The sequence below is a fragment of the Procambarus clarkii genome, chromosome 8 (genome assembly GCF_040958095.1).
Source record: "Procambarus clarkii isolate CNS0578487 chromosome 8, FALCON_Pclarkii_2.0, whole genome shotgun sequence".
Classification (NCBI taxonomy): Eukaryota; Metazoa; Arthropoda; class Malacostraca; order Decapoda; family Cambaridae; genus Procambarus; species Procambarus clarkii.
The window spans coordinates 51315567-51335604 of NC_091157.1; positions in this window are offsets into that span (position 1 = coordinate 51315567).

The window sequence follows — 20038 nt, forward strand, 5'->3', positions numbered from 1 at the left end:
AGGCTATTAAAATCAGCTTTTCGAAAGTCTGGCACTTTAACAGAATTTTCTCCTACAGGTCTATTCCATTCTATGCTAAATCTGATTACTTTGTGATCACTGCTCCCTAGCTTACTCCCTAATTCGATGTCATTAATTTGTTTTTCTCTGTTAGTTAACACTAAATCTAAAATATTATTTTCCCACGTTGGTTCCTTAATAAGTTGCGTAAACAAGCAATCGTCAATTAATTCTAGAAAACCTTCTGCTTCACTATTCCCTGTTTTGTTCACCCAGTTTATTCCACTAAAATTAAAGTCACCCATGACATAAATACTGTTAGATCTAAATGCTCTATATATTTCAACAGATAGATGCTTTGCTTCCATTCTGTCTAAATTTGGTGGCCTATATATAACTCCTATTATAATATTATTTGCTTTTTCGTTTAATTCTATCCAAATAGTTTCTGTGTGTGGCTCAGTTTTGATTCCCTCTTTGAGACTACATTTCAAATTGTCCCGAACATATATGGCTACTCCCCCTCCTCGTCTAATATATCTGTGTGAAATAGTTTAAATCCATTTATTTGATATTCAGCTAATAGTTCTCTATTTTCTACTTTCATCCACGTTTCGGTAAATGCAATAATATCTATTTTTTCTGTGCAGACAAGAGCATTTAATTCGTTAATTTTATTTCTTAGACTTCTACTGTTAGTGTAATATACCCTAAGTGAATTGTTATTTTGAGGCCCTTCTCTTTCCCTGATCATTTTGCCAATTCCTTTCTCCCACAAACACATACTTTTATTATCTCCTTCCTCCAAATCAATTCCCATACCTGTATCTACTAAAAGTTTAATCCCAAACAAACACCTCTAACCACTTCTTCCAACGAGTTCGCAACAGCAACAACCCCAGCTCTCGATAGATGCACCCCATCACGAGCATACATTTCATTTCTTCAATAGAAGTGTTCCCAGTTGTCTATGAAAGATATTGCATTTGATTTGCAATATCTTTCCAGCCGGCAATTGACACCAAGTGCCCTTGACATTCATTCATTTTCCACTCCCTTTCTTGGAAGAATGCCACATATGATCGGGATTCCTCCCTTGCTCCTAACTAATTCAATGGCTGTCCTGAATCTCTGTATTAGTTCCTCACTCCTAACTCGTCCAACATCATTACCCCCTGCACTAATACAAATAATGGGTTTGTTTGATTGATTGATGAAGATTAAGCCACCCAAAAGGTGGCACGGGCATGAATAGCCCGTAAGTGGTGGCCATTTTATGTCATTACCAGTATCAAGAGCTGATACTGGAGATCTGTGGATGTGCAAATGCACCCTGCATGATGGGAGATGTCTCCCTTGTGAATGTGTTAAGATGAAGATGAAGCCACCCAAAAGGTTGCACGGGCATGAATTGGTAAGTGGTGGCCCTTTTGAGCCATCACCAGTATCAATAGATGATACTGGAGATCTGTGGAGGTGCGACTGCACCCAGCGTGACAGGAGATGTCTCCCGTGTTTTAAACAGATGAAGAAGAAGAAGCCACCCAAAAAGTGGCTCGGGCATGAATAGCCCATAAGCGGTGGCCCTTTTGAGCCATCACCAGTATCAATAGATGATACTGCAGATCTGTGGAGGTGCGACTGCACCCTGCGTGACAGGAGATTTCTCCCGTGTGAGTGTGTTAAAATGAAGATGAAGCCACCCAAAAGGTGGCACGGGCATGAATAGCTCGTAAGTGGTGGCCCTTTTGATCCATCACCAGTATCAAGAGCTGATACTGGAGATCTGTGGATGTGCAAGTGCACTCTGCGTGACGGGAGATGTCTCCCATGAATGTGTCCAAGATGACGATTAAGCCATCCAAAAGGTGGCACGGGCATGAATAGCCCGTAAGTGGTGGCCCTTTTGAGCCATTACCAGTATCAAGAGCTGATACTGGAGATCTGTGGAGGTGCAACTGCACCCTGCGTGACGGGAGATGTCTCCCGGACCAAGTGTGTGGTGTGGGTTTGTTTCCATTTCCCGTCATAATATCATTCATGTTTCCAACAATATCACTAATTCCAGCTCCCGGATAGCAAACCCTTAATCTGTTCCCCCTGTCTCTGGCACAAAACGTTCTGTCTAAATACCTCACCTGGGAATCTCCCACAACCAAAATTCGCTTCGATTCTCCCTTTTCCTTTCGAGCAGTTTGAGGGACCTGCGCTTCAATGCTCCTCGTTACTTTGTCTTTGAAACCTTGTTGAACAACAGATTCAACACAGCACTCGTCCTCTAATACGTCAAATGCGTTAAAAGTCCTTAGGTGTAGGCTATTAGTTGTCGGTTTTGCCAAGGTCTTCTTAAGACCCCTGTCTTTCACAACTTGCCAAGACGAGGTCTTCTTATTATTGGTCCGGTCAGTCCTTCTTAATGAGGTCCCGTCAACACTGGCCTCCTCCTTCGTTTCCTCCCGAAGTCTCAGCTGTCGTACCTCCTCCCGCAGGGAATCCATCTCTGCTCTCAGAGCTCCAACCAGACTCACCAATCCTTCCATTATTGCAATAATAATGTTATTAGAATCAGAGCTCCAGCTAACACAACCTTTCACTGTGACTGCACCTGACTGACTGCAGTCATAACTCCCAGATCCCTTTCGCAATCCAACTTCGCAATCTCAACACCATCTAGCTCGTATCATGTAACTCAAGATACGGTCATCATTACCTAGCCTCAGAACTTTACATTTATCAGCATTAAACTGCATTTGCCAATCCTTTGACCATTTCAAAACCCTATCTAGATCAACTTGAAGTGATAGTGAGTCCTCCTCTGAACTAATTTCCCTACCAATTTTCGTATCATCAGCAAATTTCAAATGTTGCTACTCAAACCTGAATCTAAATCATTTATATATATTATAAAAACAGAGGTCCCAGGACAGAGCCCTGAGGTACTCCACTAACAACATTATCCCACTCTGACTTAACCCCATTTATACTAACTCTCTGTTTCCTTTGGAATAGCCATGCCCTAATCCAAGTTAATATAGCACCCCCCCATACCATGAGCTTCTATTTTTTTAATTAGTCTTTCATGTGGCACTGTATCAAAAGCTTTGCTAAAGTCAAGGTACACAACATCACAATCCTTACCACTATCAACTGCCTCAACTATGCTGGAATAAAAAGTTAGCAAATTTGTTAAACATTAACGGCCATTTGTAAAACCATGTTGCGACTCATTTATTAATTGATGTTTTTCAAGATGGAGACGAATTGTATTTGCAATTATTGATTCAAGTAACTTTCCCACAATAGACGTTAGGCTAATTGGCCGATAGTTTGACGCAAGTGATCTATCTCCTTTCTTAAAAATTGGTACCACATTAGCTACCTTCCATGACTCTGGCACTCTGCCTGACTCTATTGATTTATTAAATATGGTAGACAGTGGCTCGGAAAGCTCCTCTTTGCATTCTTTAAGCACCCTGGCAAACACTTCATCCGGCCCTGGGGATTTGTTTGGTTTTAGTTTTTCTAATTGTTTAATTACATTCTCCCTGGTAACTACTAAACTAGTCAACCTGTCCTCATCCCCACCCACATTGACTTGTTCGGCTGAAGGCATATTGTTAAGTTCTTCTTTAGTAAATACAGATATAAAATATTTGTTAAAAATACTACTCATCTCCTTGTCATTATCCGTTATTTGACATGTCTCAGATTTTAATGGACCTATCCTTTCCCTAGTCTTAGTTCGATATAACTGAAAAAAACCTTTAGGATTTGACTTTGCTTGCTCTGCTATGCGAACTTCATTGTTTCTTTTTGCTTTCCTAATCTCTTTTTTTAACATTTCTAACCAGTTGTATGAATTCCTGTTCTAAACTGACTTCCCCATTCTTAATCCTTTTGTACCAAGCTCTTTTTTTACCTATAAGGTTCTTTAAATTATTTGTTATCCACTTTGGGTCATTAGTATTCGATCTATTCAATTTGTATGATATACTACGTTCCTGTGCTTTGTTTAGAATATTCTTAAATAAGTTATATATTAAATCCAAATCGAAATCCCCTTTTACATCACCTATCGCTGGGTTTATGTTTCGCTCCAGGATTGGCCCAAACCCCATACCCAAGACTTTCCAATCTATTTGACCCCAAAAAAATTCTTAGGCTATTAAAATCAACTTATCGAAAATCTGGCACTTTAACAGAATTTTCTCCTACAGGTCTATTCCATTCTATGCTAAATCTGATTACTTTGTGATCACTGTTCCCTAGCTCACTCCCTATTTCGATGTCATTAATTTGTGTTTCCCTGCTAGTTAACACTAAATCTAAAATATTATTTTCCTGCGTTGGTTCCTTAATGTGTTGCGTAAGAAAGCAATCGTCAATTAATTCTAGAAAATCTTCTGCTTCACTATTCCCTGTTTTGTTCACCCAGTTTAATCCACTAAAATTAAAATCACCCATGACATAAATACTGTTAGATCTAGATGCTCTAGATATTTCTTCCCATAGATGCTTTGCTTCCATTCTGTCTAAATTTGGTGGCCTATATATAACTCCTATTATAATATTATTTGCTTTTTCGTTTAATTCTATCCAAATAGTTTCTGTGTGTGGCTCAGTTTTGATTCCCTCTTTGAGACTACATTTCAAATTGTCCCTAACATATATGGCTACTCCTCCTCCTCGTCTAATATATCTATCTGTGTGAAATAGTTTAAATCCATTTATTTGATATTCAGCTAATAGTTCTCTATTTTCTACATTCATCCACGTTTCGGTAAGTGCAATAATATCTATTTTTTCTGTGCAGACAAGAGCATTTAATTCGTTAATTTTATTTCTTAGACTTCTACTGTTAGTGTAAAATACTCTAAGTGAATTGTTATTTTGAGGCCCTTTTCTTTCCCTGATCATTTTGCCAATTCCTTTCTCCCACAAACACTTACTTTTATTACCTCCTTCCTTCAAATCAATTCCCATACCTCTATCTACTAACAGTTTAAACCCAAACACCTCTAACCACTTCTTCCAACGAGTTCGCAACAGCAACAACCCTCGATAGATGCACCCCATCACGAGCATACATTTCATTTCTTCCATGGAAGTGTTCCCAGTTGTTTATGAAAGATATTGCATTTGATTTGCAATATCTTTCCAGCCGGCAATTGACACCAATTGATCTCGACATCCATTCATTTCCCACTCCCTTTCTTGGAAGAATGCCACATATGATCGGTATTCCTTCCTTGCTCCTAACTAATTCAATGGCTGTCCTGAATCTCTGTATTAGTTTCTCACTCCTAACTCGCCAAACAGTTATCTCGCCCAAACCTGAATCTAAATCATTTATATATATTATAAACAACAGAGGTCCCAGGACAGAGCCCTGAGGCACCCCACTTACAACATTTTCCCACTCTGACTTGACTCCATTTATACTAACTCTGTTTCCTTTGGTATAGCCATGCCCTAATCCAGCTTGATATAGCACCCCCAATACCATGAGACTATCTTTTTAATCAGTCTTTCATGTGGCACTGTATCAAAAGCTTTGCTAAAGTCAAGGTACACAACATCGCAATCCTTACCACTATCAACTGCCTCAACAATGCTAGAATAAAAAGATAACAAATTTGTTAAACATGAACGGCCATTTGTAAAACCATGTTGCGACTCAATTATTAATTTATGTTTTTCAAGATGAAGAAGAATTTTATTTGCTATTATAGATTCGAGTAACTTTCCCACAATAGACGTTAGGCTAATTGTTCGATAGTTAGATGCAAGTGATCTATCTCCTTTCTTAAAAACTGGTATCACATTAGACACTTTCCAAAACTCTGGCACTCTGCCTGACTCTATTGATTTATTAAATATGGTTGACAGTGGATCACAAAGCTCCTCTTTGCAATCTTTAAGCACCCTGGCAAACACTTCATCCGGCCCTGGGGATTTGTTTTGTTTGTGTTTTAGTATTTGTTTAAGAACATCCTCCCTGGTAACTGCTAAACTCATCAACCAGTCCTCGTCCCCACCCACATAGACTTGTTCGGCTTAAGGCATATTGTTAAGTTCCTCTTTAGTAAATACAGATACAAAATATTTATTAAAAATACTACTCATCTCTTTATCACTATCTGTTATTTGACCTGTCTCAGTTTTTAATGGACCTATCCTTTCCCTAGTCTTAGTACGATATAACTGAAAAAAACCCTTTAGGATTTGTCTTTGCTTGCCCTGCTATGCGAACTTCATAGTTTCTTTTTGCTTTCCTTATCTCTTTTTTAACATTTCTAACCAGTTGTACGAATTCCTGTTCTAAAGTGACCTCCCCATTTTTAATCCTTTTGTACCAAGCTCTCTTTTTACCTATAAGGTTCTTCAAATTCTTTGTTATCCACTTTGGGTCATTAGCATTCGATCTATTCAATTTGTATGGTATACTACGTTCCTGTGCTTTGTTTAGAATATTCTTAAATAAGTTATATATTGAATCCACATCGAAATCCCCATTTACGTCACCTATCGCTGGGTTCATGTCTCGCTCCAAAACCGGCCCCCACCCCATACCCAAGACTTTCCAATCAATTTGACCCAAAAAAATTCTTAGGCTATTAAAATCAGGTTTTCGAAAATCTGGCACTTTAACAAATTTTCTCCTACAGGTCTATTCCATTCTATGCTAAATCTGATTTCTTTGTGATCACTGTTCCCTAGCTCATTCCCTATTTCGATGTCATTAATTTGTGTTTCCCTGTTAGTTAACACTAAATCTAAAATATTATTTTCCCGTGTTGGTTCCTTAATGTGTTGCGTAAGAAAGCAATCGTCAATTAATTCTAGAAAATCTTCTGCTTCACTATTCCCTGTTTTGTTCAACCAGTTTATTCCACTAAAATTAAAGTCACCCATGACGTAAATACTGTTAGATCTAGATGCCCTAGATATTTCATCCCATAGATGCTTTGCTTCCTTTCTGTCTAAATTTGGTGGCCTATATATAACTCCTATTATAATATTATTTGTTTTTTCGTATAATTCTATCGAAATAGTTTCTTTGTGTGGCTCAGTTTTGATTTCCTCTTTGAGACTACATTTCAAATTATCGCTAACATATACGGCTACTCCCCCTCCTCGCCTAATATATCTATCTGTGTGAAATAGTTTAAATCCATTTATTTGATATTCAGCTAATAGTTCTCTATTTTCTACATTCATCCACGTTTCGGTAAGTGCAATAATATCTATTTTTTCTGTGCAGACAAGAGCATTTAATTCGTTAATTTTATTTCTTAGACTTCTAATGTTAGTGTAATATACCCTAAGTGAATTGTTAATTTGAGGCCCTTCTCTTTCCCTGATCATTTTGCCAATTCCTTTCTCCCACAAATACATACTTTTAATATCTCCTTCCTCCAAATCAATTCCCATACCTGTATATACTAAAAGTTTAATCCCAAACAAACACCTCTAACCACTTCTTCCAACGAGTTCGCAGCAGCAACAACCCCAGCTCTCGATAGATGCACCCCATCCCGAGCATACATTTCATTTCTTCCAAAGAAGTGTTCCCAGTTGTCTATGAAAGATATTGCATTTGATTTGCAATATCTTTCCAGCCGGCAATTGACACCAATTGCCCTCGACATCCATTCATTTCCCACTCCCTTTCTTGGAAGAATGCCACATATGATCGGGATTCCTCCCTTGCTCCTAACTAATTCAATAGCTCTCCTGAATCTCTGTATTAGTTCCTCACTCCTAACTCATCCAACATCATTACCCCCTGCACTAATACAAATAATGGGTTTGTTCCCATTTCCTGTCATAATATCATTCATGTGATAATGATGATAGAGTTACAAGATACGAGCTAGATGGTGTTAAGAACATAAGAACAAAGGCAACTGCAGAAGGCCTATTGGCCCATACGAGGCAGCTCCTATTTATAACCACCCAATCCCACTCATATACATGTCCAACCCATGCTTGAAACAATCGAGGGACCCCACCTCCACAATGTTACGCGGCAATTTGTTCCACAAATCAACAACCCAGTTACTGAACCAGTATGTACCCAAGTCTTTCCTAAATCTAAACTTATCCAATTTATACCCATTGTTTCGTGTTCTGTCTTGTGTTGATATTTTTAATACCCTATTAATATCCCGCCTGTTATGTCCATTCATCCACTTGTAAACCTCTATCATGTCACCCCTAACTCTTCGCCTTTCCAGTGAGTGCAACTTAAGCTTTGTTAATCTTTCTTCATATGAAAGATTTCTAATTTGGGGAATTAACTTAGTGTTGAGATTGAGAAGTCGAATTGCGAAAGGGATCTAGGAGTTATGATAAGTAAGAATTTAAAACAAAAGGATCAATGCATGAATGTTCATAATAAGGCAAATAGGACACTGGGATTTATTAATCGAAGCGTTAGTAACAAGACACCTGGTGTGGTTCTTCAGCTATATCTTGCTCTGGTTAGGTCCCATTTAGGTAACGCAGTTCAGTTTTGGTCGCCATACTATAGAATGGATATAAATTCACTTGACCGTGTCCAACGTAGGATGACTAAGTTAATTCCCAAAATTAGAAATCTTTCATATGAAGAAAGATTAACAAAGCTTATATTGCATTCACTGGAAAGGCGAAGAGTTAGGGGTAACATGATAGAGGTTTACAAGTGGAAGAATGGACATAACAAAGGAGATATTAATAGGGCAATAAAAGTATCAACACAAGACAGAACACGAAACAATGGGCATAAATTGGATAAGTTTAGATTTAGGAAAGACTTGGGTAAATACTGGTTCGGTAACAGTGTTGTTGATTTGTGGAACCAATTACCGTCTAACGTGGTGGAGGTGGGGTCCCTCTATTGTTTCAAGCGCGGGTTGGACAAGTATATGAGTGGGATTGGGAGGTTATAGATAGGAGCTGCCTCGTATGGGCCAATAGGCCTTCTGCAGTTACCTTTGTTCTTATGTTCTTAAATAGTTTAAATCCATTTTTTGATATTCAGCTAATAGTTCTTTATTTTCTACATTCATCCACGTTTCGGTAAGCGCGATAATATCTATTTTTTCTGTGCAGACAAGGGCATTTAATTCGTTTATTTTATTGCTTAGACTTCTACTGTTAGTGTAATATACCCTAAGTGAATTGTTATTTTGAGAGCCTTCTCTTTCCCTGATCATTTTGACAATTCCTTTCTCCCTCAAACACATACTTTTATTACCTCTTTCCTCCCTATAAATTCCCATACCACTATCTACTAACAGTTTAAACCCAAACAAATGCATCTAATAAATGGTTCCAACGAGTTCGCAACAGCAACAACCCCAGCCCTCGATAGATGCACCCCATCCCGAGCATACATTTCATTTCTTCCATAGAAGTGTCCCCAGTTGTTTATGAAAGATATTGCATTAGATTTGCAATATCTTTCCAGCCGGCAATTGACACCAAGTGCCCTCTACATCCATTCATTTCCAACTCCCTTTCTTGGAAGAATGCCACATATGATTGGGATCCTATGCCACATATGGACCTTCCATTATTTCTATATCATGCTCTGGTTAGGCCCCATTTAGATTATGCAGTTCAGTTTTGGTCGCCGTATTATAGAATGGATATAAATTCACTTGAACGTGTCCAGCGTAGGATGACTAAGTTAATTCACCAAATTAGAAATCTTTCATATGAAAAAAGATTAACAAAGCTTAAGTAGCATTCACTGGAAAGGCGAAGAGTTAGGGGTGACATGATAGAGGTTTACAAGTGGACGAATGAACATAACAAAGGGGATATTAATAGGGTATTAAAAGTATCGACACAACACAGAACACGAAACAATGGGTATAAATTGGATAACTTTAGATTTAGGAAAGACTTGGGTAAATACTGGTTCGGTAACAGGGTTGTTGATTTGTGGATCGAATTGCCGCGTAACATGGTGGAGGTGGGGTCCCTCGATTGTTTCAAGCATGGGTTGTACATGTATATGAGTGGGATTGGGTGGTTATAAATAGGAGCTGCCTCGCATGGCCAATAGGTCTTCTGCAATTGCCTTTGTTCTTATGTTCTTATGTAACAGTTGATTGTTTCAAGCGTGGGTTGGACATGTATATGAGTAGGATTGTGTGGTTATAAATAGGAGCTGCGTCGTATGGGCCAATAGGCCTTCTGCAGTTACCTTTGTTCTTATGGTCATATGGTATTAAAAGTATCAACACAAGACAGAACACGAAACAATGGGTATAAATTGGATAAGTATAGATATAGGAAAGACTTGGGCAAATACTGGTTCGGTAACAAGGTTTTTGATTCGTGGAACCAATTATTAGAAGTCTTTCATATGAAGAAAGATTAATAAAGCTTAAATTGCATTCACTGGAAAGACGAAGAGTTAGGGGTGACATGATAGAATTTTACAACAGAATGAATGGACATAAAAAAGGGGATATTAATAGGGTATTAAAAGTATCAACTCAAGACAGAACACGAAACAATGGGTATAAATTGGATAACTTTAGATTTAGGAAAGACTTGGGTAAATACTGGTTCGGTAACAGGGTTGTTGATTTGTGGATCGAATTGCCGCGTAACATGGTGGAGGTGGGGTCCCTCGATTGTTTCAAGCATGGGTTGTACATGTATATGAGTGGGATTGGGTGGTTATAAATAGGAGCTGCCTCGCATGGCCAATAGGTCTTCTGCAATTGCCTTTGTTCTTATGTTCTTATGTAACAGTTGATTGTTTCAAGCGTGGGTTGGACATGTATATGAGTAGGATTGTGTGGTTATAAATAGGAGCTGCGTCGTATGGGCCAATAGGCCTTCTGCAGTTACCTTTGTTCTTATGGTCATATGGTATTAAAAGTATCAACACAAGACAGAACACGAAACAATGGGTATAAATTGGATAAGTATAGATATAGGAAAGACTTGGGCAAATACTGGTTCGGTAACAAGGTTTTTGATTCGTGGAACCAATTATTAGAAGTCTTTCATATGAAGAAAGATTAATAAAGCTTAAATTGCATTCACTGGAAAGACGAAGAGTTAGGGGTGACATGATAGAATTTTACAACAGAATGAATGGACATAAAAAAGGGGATATTAATAGGGTATTAAAAGTATCAACTCAAGACAGAACACGAAACAATGGGTATAAATTGGATAAGTTTAGATTTAGGAACGACCTGGGTAAATACTGGTTCGGTAACAGGGTTGTTGATTTGTGGAACTAATTACCGCGTAACGTGGTGGAGGTGGGGTCCCTCGATTGTTTCAAGCGCGGGTTGGACATGTATATGAGTGGGATTTGGTGATTATAGATTGGAGCTGCCTCGTATGGGCCAATAGGCCTTCTGCAGTTACCTTTGTTCTTATGTTCTCCTAGACTGGAGACGGGTTTTCCCTCTCTACAAGAAAGAATATCACAAAGGACAGCTACAATTTTCAGTAAGATAATTATTTCTTCTGATCCAATCCCAGAACGGCAGGCCTTGGTGGTTAATAGGTGGAGGTGGGGTCCTCCGATTGTTTCAAACGCGGGTTGGACAAGTATATGAGTGGGATTGGGTGGTTATTGATGGGAACTGCCTCGTATGTGCCAATAGGCCTTCTGCAGTTACCTTTGTTCTTATGTTCTTATATAGGCCACCAAATTTAGACAGAATGGAAGCAAAGCATCTATGGGATGAAATATCTAGAGCATCTAGATATTTCTAACAATTTATGGCATGGGTGACTTTAATTTTAGTGGAATAAACTGATTGAACAAAACAGGGAATAATGAAGCAGAAGATTTTCTAGAATTAATTGACGATTGCATTCATTCTAGATGAAATATCTAGAGCATCTAGATATTTCTAACAATATTTATGTCATGGGTGACTTTAATTTTAGTGGAATAAACTGATTGAACAAAACAGGGAATAATGATGCAGAAGATTTTCTAGAATTAATTGACGATTGCATTCTTACGCAACACATTAAGGAACAATCGCGGTAAAATAATATTTTAAAATTATTCTATACACAGATAGATTTCTATCTGTATTATTCTATACACAGATTTCTATTCTATAGAAAATTATTCTATTATTCTAAATTCTACTATACACAGACGCCGTCTTGTAGAATCGGCTCTGATACACAATGTACCCAACATGAACTTGAGTCCTGGCTTTGTTGCTGTGGACTCTTCCCTTTCACAGTATATACTCAAATGCTCTAATGTTTCTAACAAACGTGACTTAACATAAGCTTATCCCTTCCATTTGTCTTTCTTTCTCTTTCCTTTTCTTTCTCTCTTCTCACCTTTTTCTGTTCATTGTCTTCTCCTGTCTTGCTATCCTCTTCTTTTTCCTATTACTATCTCCTTCTCATTCGGTGCTTATAATAGGAGCTGCCTCGTAAGGGTATAAATAAAGGTAAAGGTAAGGGCCAATAGGCCCTCTGCAGTTCTCATTATTACAACTATCCCCTACACCTTACTTCCCTCCTCAGCTCTCTCTTGCCTATTTATTGCCTGTCTCTACCTCCTCATCAGGATGATTCCTAGATACTGATAGGTGTCGACCCATTCTATTGGTTGACCCTGTACTGTGAGTTGGATGTTGGGCTTCGCTATTTTTATGGGCATGGCCTTTGAATTTGAGGGGTTGAGTTTGATCCCAATCTGTTTTGCCTCTTTACTGATGCAGTCTAAGCATTTGGGTGCAAGGCGCGCCGCATCCCTTCCTTTTATGATGATGACAAAGTCGTCCGCGTAGTTTAGCAGCCTGCAGTGATGTGGGAGTTTCAACCTCATTATTCTTTCCATTAAACAGTTGAAGAGAAGAGGGCTAAGAATACCTTCTTGCGGTGTACCATTTTCATGTCTTTTGTACTCAGAGACTGTGCCATGAAGTTTTACTCTTGCTTCTCTGTTTATGAGACAGTTTTTGGTCCAGGAGAGCAGGTTGCCTCTGACCTCTTTGTCAATGAGGCAGCAGAGAATAGGTGGGGCGCTAGCCAGTTCAAAGGCTTTTTCGAGGTCCAGGAATATCAGCATTCCTGGTCTGTCATTCAAGTGGGCTAACACTTAACGAAGATTAGGTCTAATCTGCCTCCTTGGATGTGGGTAGGTTCATTCTTGTTTAGGATTTGTATTTCTGGAAGCTGGTCCAGTAGATGTGTAATGTGTATGCCGGCTTCATTTGTTTTGTTCGAGCACAGTGCCAATCGATGATGGGCATTAAAATCTCCACAAATGATTGTGTTTGTTGTTGTCGCGTGTCCAAATAACACAGAGAGATCCATTTCGGCTTGTGGAGACCTGTACACATTGAACACTTCAAGTTTGTCGTGTCTTAGCTCAATGGTGACTCCCATTACCTCTGTCCCTGCTCCACAATTGGGTGGGCTGGTTATGGATTTGGAGATCAGGTCACTTTTTACATAGATTGCACATCCCCTGGATTGCCCATTGATCCATGGAAGGAAGAAGCCTCGATAGCCTGAGATTTTAGGTTCTAATCCGGCTCGAAGCAAGCTCTCCTGTAGTATCAGGATGTCTATGCCTTTGGTTGCTGCTATGCATTGCAAGTGTTGCAATTTTGTGCGCAGTCCTTGCGCATTCCATTGCAGGATCTTTAGAATTCTAGGTTCTTGGAATGTGCTGATAATTCCGTGGTATCCATGGAGTCTGATGAACACGCCATGGAAGTTGCAATTGGGGTATAGGTTCTTAGTGGTCCTGAAATTGCCTCATCAATGTCGCTTTCCGACGACCTGGACTCTATCTGCTTTTTATGGGGGTGCCTCTTGCCCTGCTGTCTTGACGGTATGGATATTACATCTTCGAATTTTTTGAGCTTGTGCTTAATTGTCTTCCAAGTCTCTGTGGTTTGCTTGATTCCATGTGAAGACAGCACACTTTCGATTAACTCAGTGACCAAAGTTTTGAGCATTGGCCAGAGAGCGTTCAGTTCAGTGGGAGCACTATTTAATGTTGTGCAGGTTGAGGGCCTAGTGGCTTTTAGACCCTTCTCGGTGGTAACTTTGGCACTGGAATTGCTACTCCTATTGGCCCCAGTGTGCTTGCTGGATGAAATGGGAGGCCGACTGCTTTGAACATGAGTCTTGTGTCCTCCATCTTTCTTTTTGCCCTGTACTGTCTTCTCACCCTTCACCATGGCCGATGGTGAAGGGCCGTGTGCCCCCTCTTCCTGAATGGGTAGACCCCACGCGGTTTTAGTGGGCATGGGAGCTGGTATTCGTTTTGGTGGGGGTTTCGGCTCCGCTGTTGGCGTGGTGGGGTTCGTTTGAAGCCTTTTGAGCCTTTCAGGGCATTTCAAGTTCCAGGCATGATGTGCCTTGGAACAATTTGGGCATTTTGCCTGAACAGGGTGGTTTGCCTTGAATTTATCAATACATGCTTTTGTATCATGGGACTGGCTGCAGACTCCGCACCTCACTGGGCGTTGGCAGCCATCTTTGTGATGCCCAAATCTCTGACATCTAAAGCATCTTAGGGGTTCTGGGGTGTAAGGCCTGTGTTGGAACACCCCCCAGATTCCAAGGTCAAGTTTTTCCGGGATCCGTCCTCTTACTGTGAGAAGGACCTGTCGAGTTTCTTGTTTTGTTCGTACTTGGCATCTCTCTGCTGACACCACATAGTTCAGCCTTTCGAGATGGCCAAGGGCCATATGCAAGAGATAATGGAGGACAATGACTTTACTTATTTTTTCCTCTGAATATCCTCTTATTTTATCTTCAGGCAACCAAATTAGAAAGGTTAAATATCCCAAAAGGAATCCACAGGGAAATAGCAGTTAGGCTATATAGACTACGTCTAGGTTACAGATGCAACTGGGAGATTGGTGACAGAGAGAGTGCATCTTCTGCCAAACTGTCACAGAAAAGCCATTACTTCACTATCTTCTGGAATGTGAAGCAACCAATGACCTTAGAAGAGCTTTAAGAGTTCCTGAATCATGCAGTGGCCACCCTGAAGCCATCAACACAGCCACTCTCCTGGTCAACAAAGGTGTCCAGCAGCTGGACACCCTCAAAGACTGTGAAGCAGTATCCTCCCCCACGATAACAGCTTGATGGTTAAATGCAACCTCAGAACACTGGAAAAAAAAATTGTACCACTTACGGGCTGTTCATGCCCGTGCCACCTCTTGGGTGGCTTAATCTTTATCAATCATCATCTCATCACCACGATCTGGTCACCATTTGGTCCGGGAGACATCTCCCGTCACGCAGGGTGCAGTCGCACCTCCACAGATCTCCAGTATCATCTATTGATACTGGTGATGGCTCAAAAGGGCCACCACTTACGAGCTATTCATGCCTGTGCCACCTATTGGGTGGCTTCATCTTCATCTTAACACATTCACAAGGGAGACATCTCCCGTCATGCAGGGTGCATTCGCACCTCCACAGATCTCCAGTATCAGCTCTTGATACTGGTAATGGCTTAAAATGGCCACCACTTACGGGCTATTTATGCCCGTGCCACCTTTTGGGTGGCTTCATCTTCATCTTAACACATTCATAAGGGAGACATCTCCCGTCATGCAGGGTGCATTCGCACCTCCACAGATCTCCAGTATCAGCTCTTGATACTGGTAATGGCTAAAAAGGGCCACCACTTACGGGCTATTTATGCCCGTGCCACCTTTTGGGTTGCTTCATCTTCATCTTAACACATTCATAAGGGAGACATCTCCCGTCATGCAGGGTGCATTCGCACCTCCACAGATCTCCAGTATCAGCTCTTGATACTGGTAATGGCTTAAAATGGCCACCACTTACGGGCTATTTATGCCCGTGCCACCTTTTGGGTTGCTTCATCTTCATCTTAACACATTCATAAGGGAGACATCTCCCGTCATGCAGGGTGCATTCGCACCTCCACAGATCTCCAGTATCAGCTCTTGATACTGGTAATGGCTTAAAAGGGCCACCACTTACGGGCTATTCATGCCCGTGCCACCTTTTGGGTGGCTTAATCTTCATCAATCAATCAATCTCCTCATCACACAGAATTATATGCCCTGAAGAAGGTAATAAACTATACAATTGAGAATAATTTACATAATGTCATCATTCATACAGACTCTAAATCTTCGATCCTAGCATTGTTATCCAGTCAGCACAGAGATAATATACATCTCCTCACAGAAATTCAACATATAGGAAAAGATGCCCATAATCGAGGGCTGTCAATCACCCTAAATTGGATACCAAGTCACATTGGCATAGAGGGTAATGAAAAGGCAGACTCACTAGCAAAAACTGCCACTGCTCTACCTGCTGTACAGGTTCAAATCCCTCCAAGTTTCTCACAGATAAAGGAGCAAATCAAGAAGAAAATATTCTCAACTATCAAAAGTCGCCACAGAGCCAAAGTAGCGGAAGGTAGATCCACTGCGATATGGTATGAACAAGCCACTGGTTACTCCTCTTTCAAGCCTGGCAAAAAGATATCCAGAGACATTGCAGTAGCCATACACAGACTCAGACTTGGATACAAGTGCTGCTGGCAGGTAATGAACCCAATAGTTAAAAAGTGTCACATCTGTGAAACTGAGGCAGAGGCGCCGCTATTGCACTACTTACTAGAATGTGAAGCTACTGAACCCCTGCGCATCAAACTCAACATTAATCCAACGACAGCAGCTGCATTAGATGCACATTCCACCGCGACTACAATGATTAGAAAAGCTGTTGAGGAATGGGACTCATTAGTGAACATTCTGCATCTACATCCGCCACCAAGATAAACAAAAAAGATTAAAACCAGTGCAATAAAACAGAAGCGACAAAATAAGCAGGGAAAAAGGAGAAGTCCTCTCCTCTATTTTAAACTTAGATCTAAATATCACAGGAAAAAGGTTATCATGTATATCACCAAACTCAATTACGGGCTCACCATAGCCCGTGCTACATGGACACTCCGTCCTGAATAGCTAAATCTTTAACAACAACAACAACAACTCATCACAATAGAGTGATGATCCAGGACGGTCGGAAACGTCGTCGTCCCTTCAACTTCTAGTGTGTGATCTTGTCAACATACTTCAGCCGATCAATCATACTCCGATTGGTCAACATACTTCAGCCACGTTATTGTGACTCATCGCCTGTACATTCATCCATGTTTCGGTAAGCATGATAATATCTATTTTTTTCTGTGCAGACAAGAGCATTTAATTCGTTTATTTTATTTCTTAGACTTCTACTGTTAGTGTAATATACCCTAAGTGAATTGTTATTTTGAGGCCCTTCAATTTCAATGATCATTTTGTCAATTACTTTCTCCCCCAAACATATACCTTTATTATCTCCTTCCTCCAAATCAATTCCCATACCACTATCTACTAACAGTAGATAGTGGTATGAGAAACACCTGTAACCACTGGTTCCAACGAGTTCGCAACAGCAACGACCCCAGCCCTTGATAGATGCACCCCATCCCGAGCATACATTTCATTTCTTCCAAAGAAGTGTTCCCGGTTGTCTATGAAAGATATTGCATTAGATTTGCAATATCTTTCCAGCCTGCAATTGACACAAAGTGCCCATTAGAGAATTGATGTGGGAAAGTCTGGTATAATATTATGTTTCATGTTGATCATTTAAGTCATTGGACACTTAACTCCCTTGGAATTAATTATCTGTATGTATGACAGCTATCTGTATAGCTTATGGGTGAAACACTGCCTGTCCTGTATGTATAGTAGCTGATTGTACAGCTTAATAGGGACACACGTACTGTTTGTCCTACATGAATGACAGCTGCTATTACAGCTTAATAGTGGCACACTGTATATCTTGCATATACAGCTTAACAACGATATACTGCATGTATGACAGCTTCACAGTGACACACTGCATGTCCGGCATGTATGATAGCTGCTTGTACGGCTTAACAGTGACACACTGTATGTCCTGCACGTATGACACCTGCTTGTACGGCTTAGCAGTGATACACTGCATGTCGAGCATGTATGGCAGCTGCATGTACAGCTTAACAGTTATACACTGCATTTCCTGCATTTATGACATCTACTGTCATACATGCAGGGAATCACTGCATGTCCAGCATGTATGTATCCTGCTTTTACGGCTTAACAGTGACACTGTATGTTCTGCATGAATAACAGCTGCTTGTACGGCTTAACTGTGATACACTGCATGTCCAGCATGTATGACAGCTGCTTGTACAGCTTAACATGTATGAACGCTGTTTGTACAGCTTAACAGCGATACACTAGATTGTCCTGCATGTATGATAGCTGCTTGAACAGCTTAACAGTGACACACTGTATGTCCTGCATGCGTAACTGCTAAACTAGTTAACCTGTCCTCGTCCCCACCCACATAGACTTGTTCATCTGAAGGCATATTGTTAAGTTCTTCTTTAGTAAATACAGATATAAAATATTTATTAAAAATACTACTCATCTCTTCATCACTTTCAGTATTTGACCTGTCTCAGTTTTTAATGGACCTATCCTTTCCCTAATCTTTGTCCGGTATAGCTGGAAAAACCCTTTAGGATTTGTCTTCGCTTGCTCTGCTATGCGAACTTCAAAGTTTCTTTTTGCTTTCCTTATCTCTTTTTTAGTATTTCTAACCAGTTGTACGAATTCCTGTTCTAAACTGACTTCCCAATTCTTAATCCTTTTTGTACCACGCTCTCTTTTTACCTATAAGGTTCTTCAGATCCTTTGTTATCCACTTTGGATTATTAGTATTCAATCTATTCAATTTATATGGTATACTACATTCCTGGGCTTTGCTTAGAATGTTTTTAAATAGGTTATATATTTTGAATCCACATCCAAAACCCATTTTACGTCACCTATCGCTGGGTTCACGTCTTGCTCCAAGACCGGCCCACACCCTATTCCCAAGACTTTCCAATCTATTTGACCCAAAAAAATTCTTAGGCTATTGAAATCAGCTTTTCGAAAGTCAGGCACTAACAGAATTTTCTCCTACAGATATATTCCATTCAATGCTAAACCTGATTTCTTCATGATCACTGTTCCCTAGCTCACTCCCTATTTCGATGTCCTTAATTTGTGTTTCCCTGTTAGTTAACACTAAATCTAAAATATTATTTCCCCGCGTTGGTTCCTTAATGTGTTGCGCAAGAAAGCAATCGTCAATTAATTCTAGAAAATCTTCTGCTTCATTATTCCCTGTTTTGTTTAACCAGTTTATTCCACTAAAATTAAAGTCACCCATGACATAAATACTGTTAGATATAGATGCTCTAGATATTTCATCCCATAGATGCTTTGCTTCCATTCTGTCTAAATTTGGTGGCCTATATATAACTCCTATTATAATATTATTTGCTTTTTCGTTTAATTCCATCCAAATAGTTTCTGTATGTGGCTCAGTTTTGAAAACTTTCTTTGAGACTACATTTCAAATTGTCCCTAACATATATGGCTACTCCCCCTCCTCGTCTAATATATCTATCTGTGTGAAATAGTTTTAATACATTTATTTGATATTCAGCTAATAGCTCTCTATTTTCTACATTCATCCACGTTTCGGTAAGTGCAATAGTGTCTATTTTTTCTGTGCAGACAAGAACATTTGAATCGTTTATTTTATATCTTAGACTTCTACTGTTAGTGTAATATACCTTAAGTGAATTGTTATTTTGAGGCCCTTCTTTTTCCCGGATCATTTTGCCAATTCTTTCCTCCCCAAAACACATACTTTTATTACTTCCTTCCTCCAAATCAATTCCCATACCACTATCTACTAACAGTTTAAACCCAAACAAACGCCTCTAACCACTGGTTCCAACGAGTTCGCAACAACAACAACCCCAGCCCTCGATAGATGCACCCCATCCCGAACATACATTTCATTTCTTTCACAGAAGTGTTCACAATAGTCTATGAAAGATATTACATTTGATTTGCAATATCTTTCCAGCCGGCAATTGACACCAAGTGCCCTCGACATCCATTCCTTTCCCACTCCCTTCTTGGATGAATGC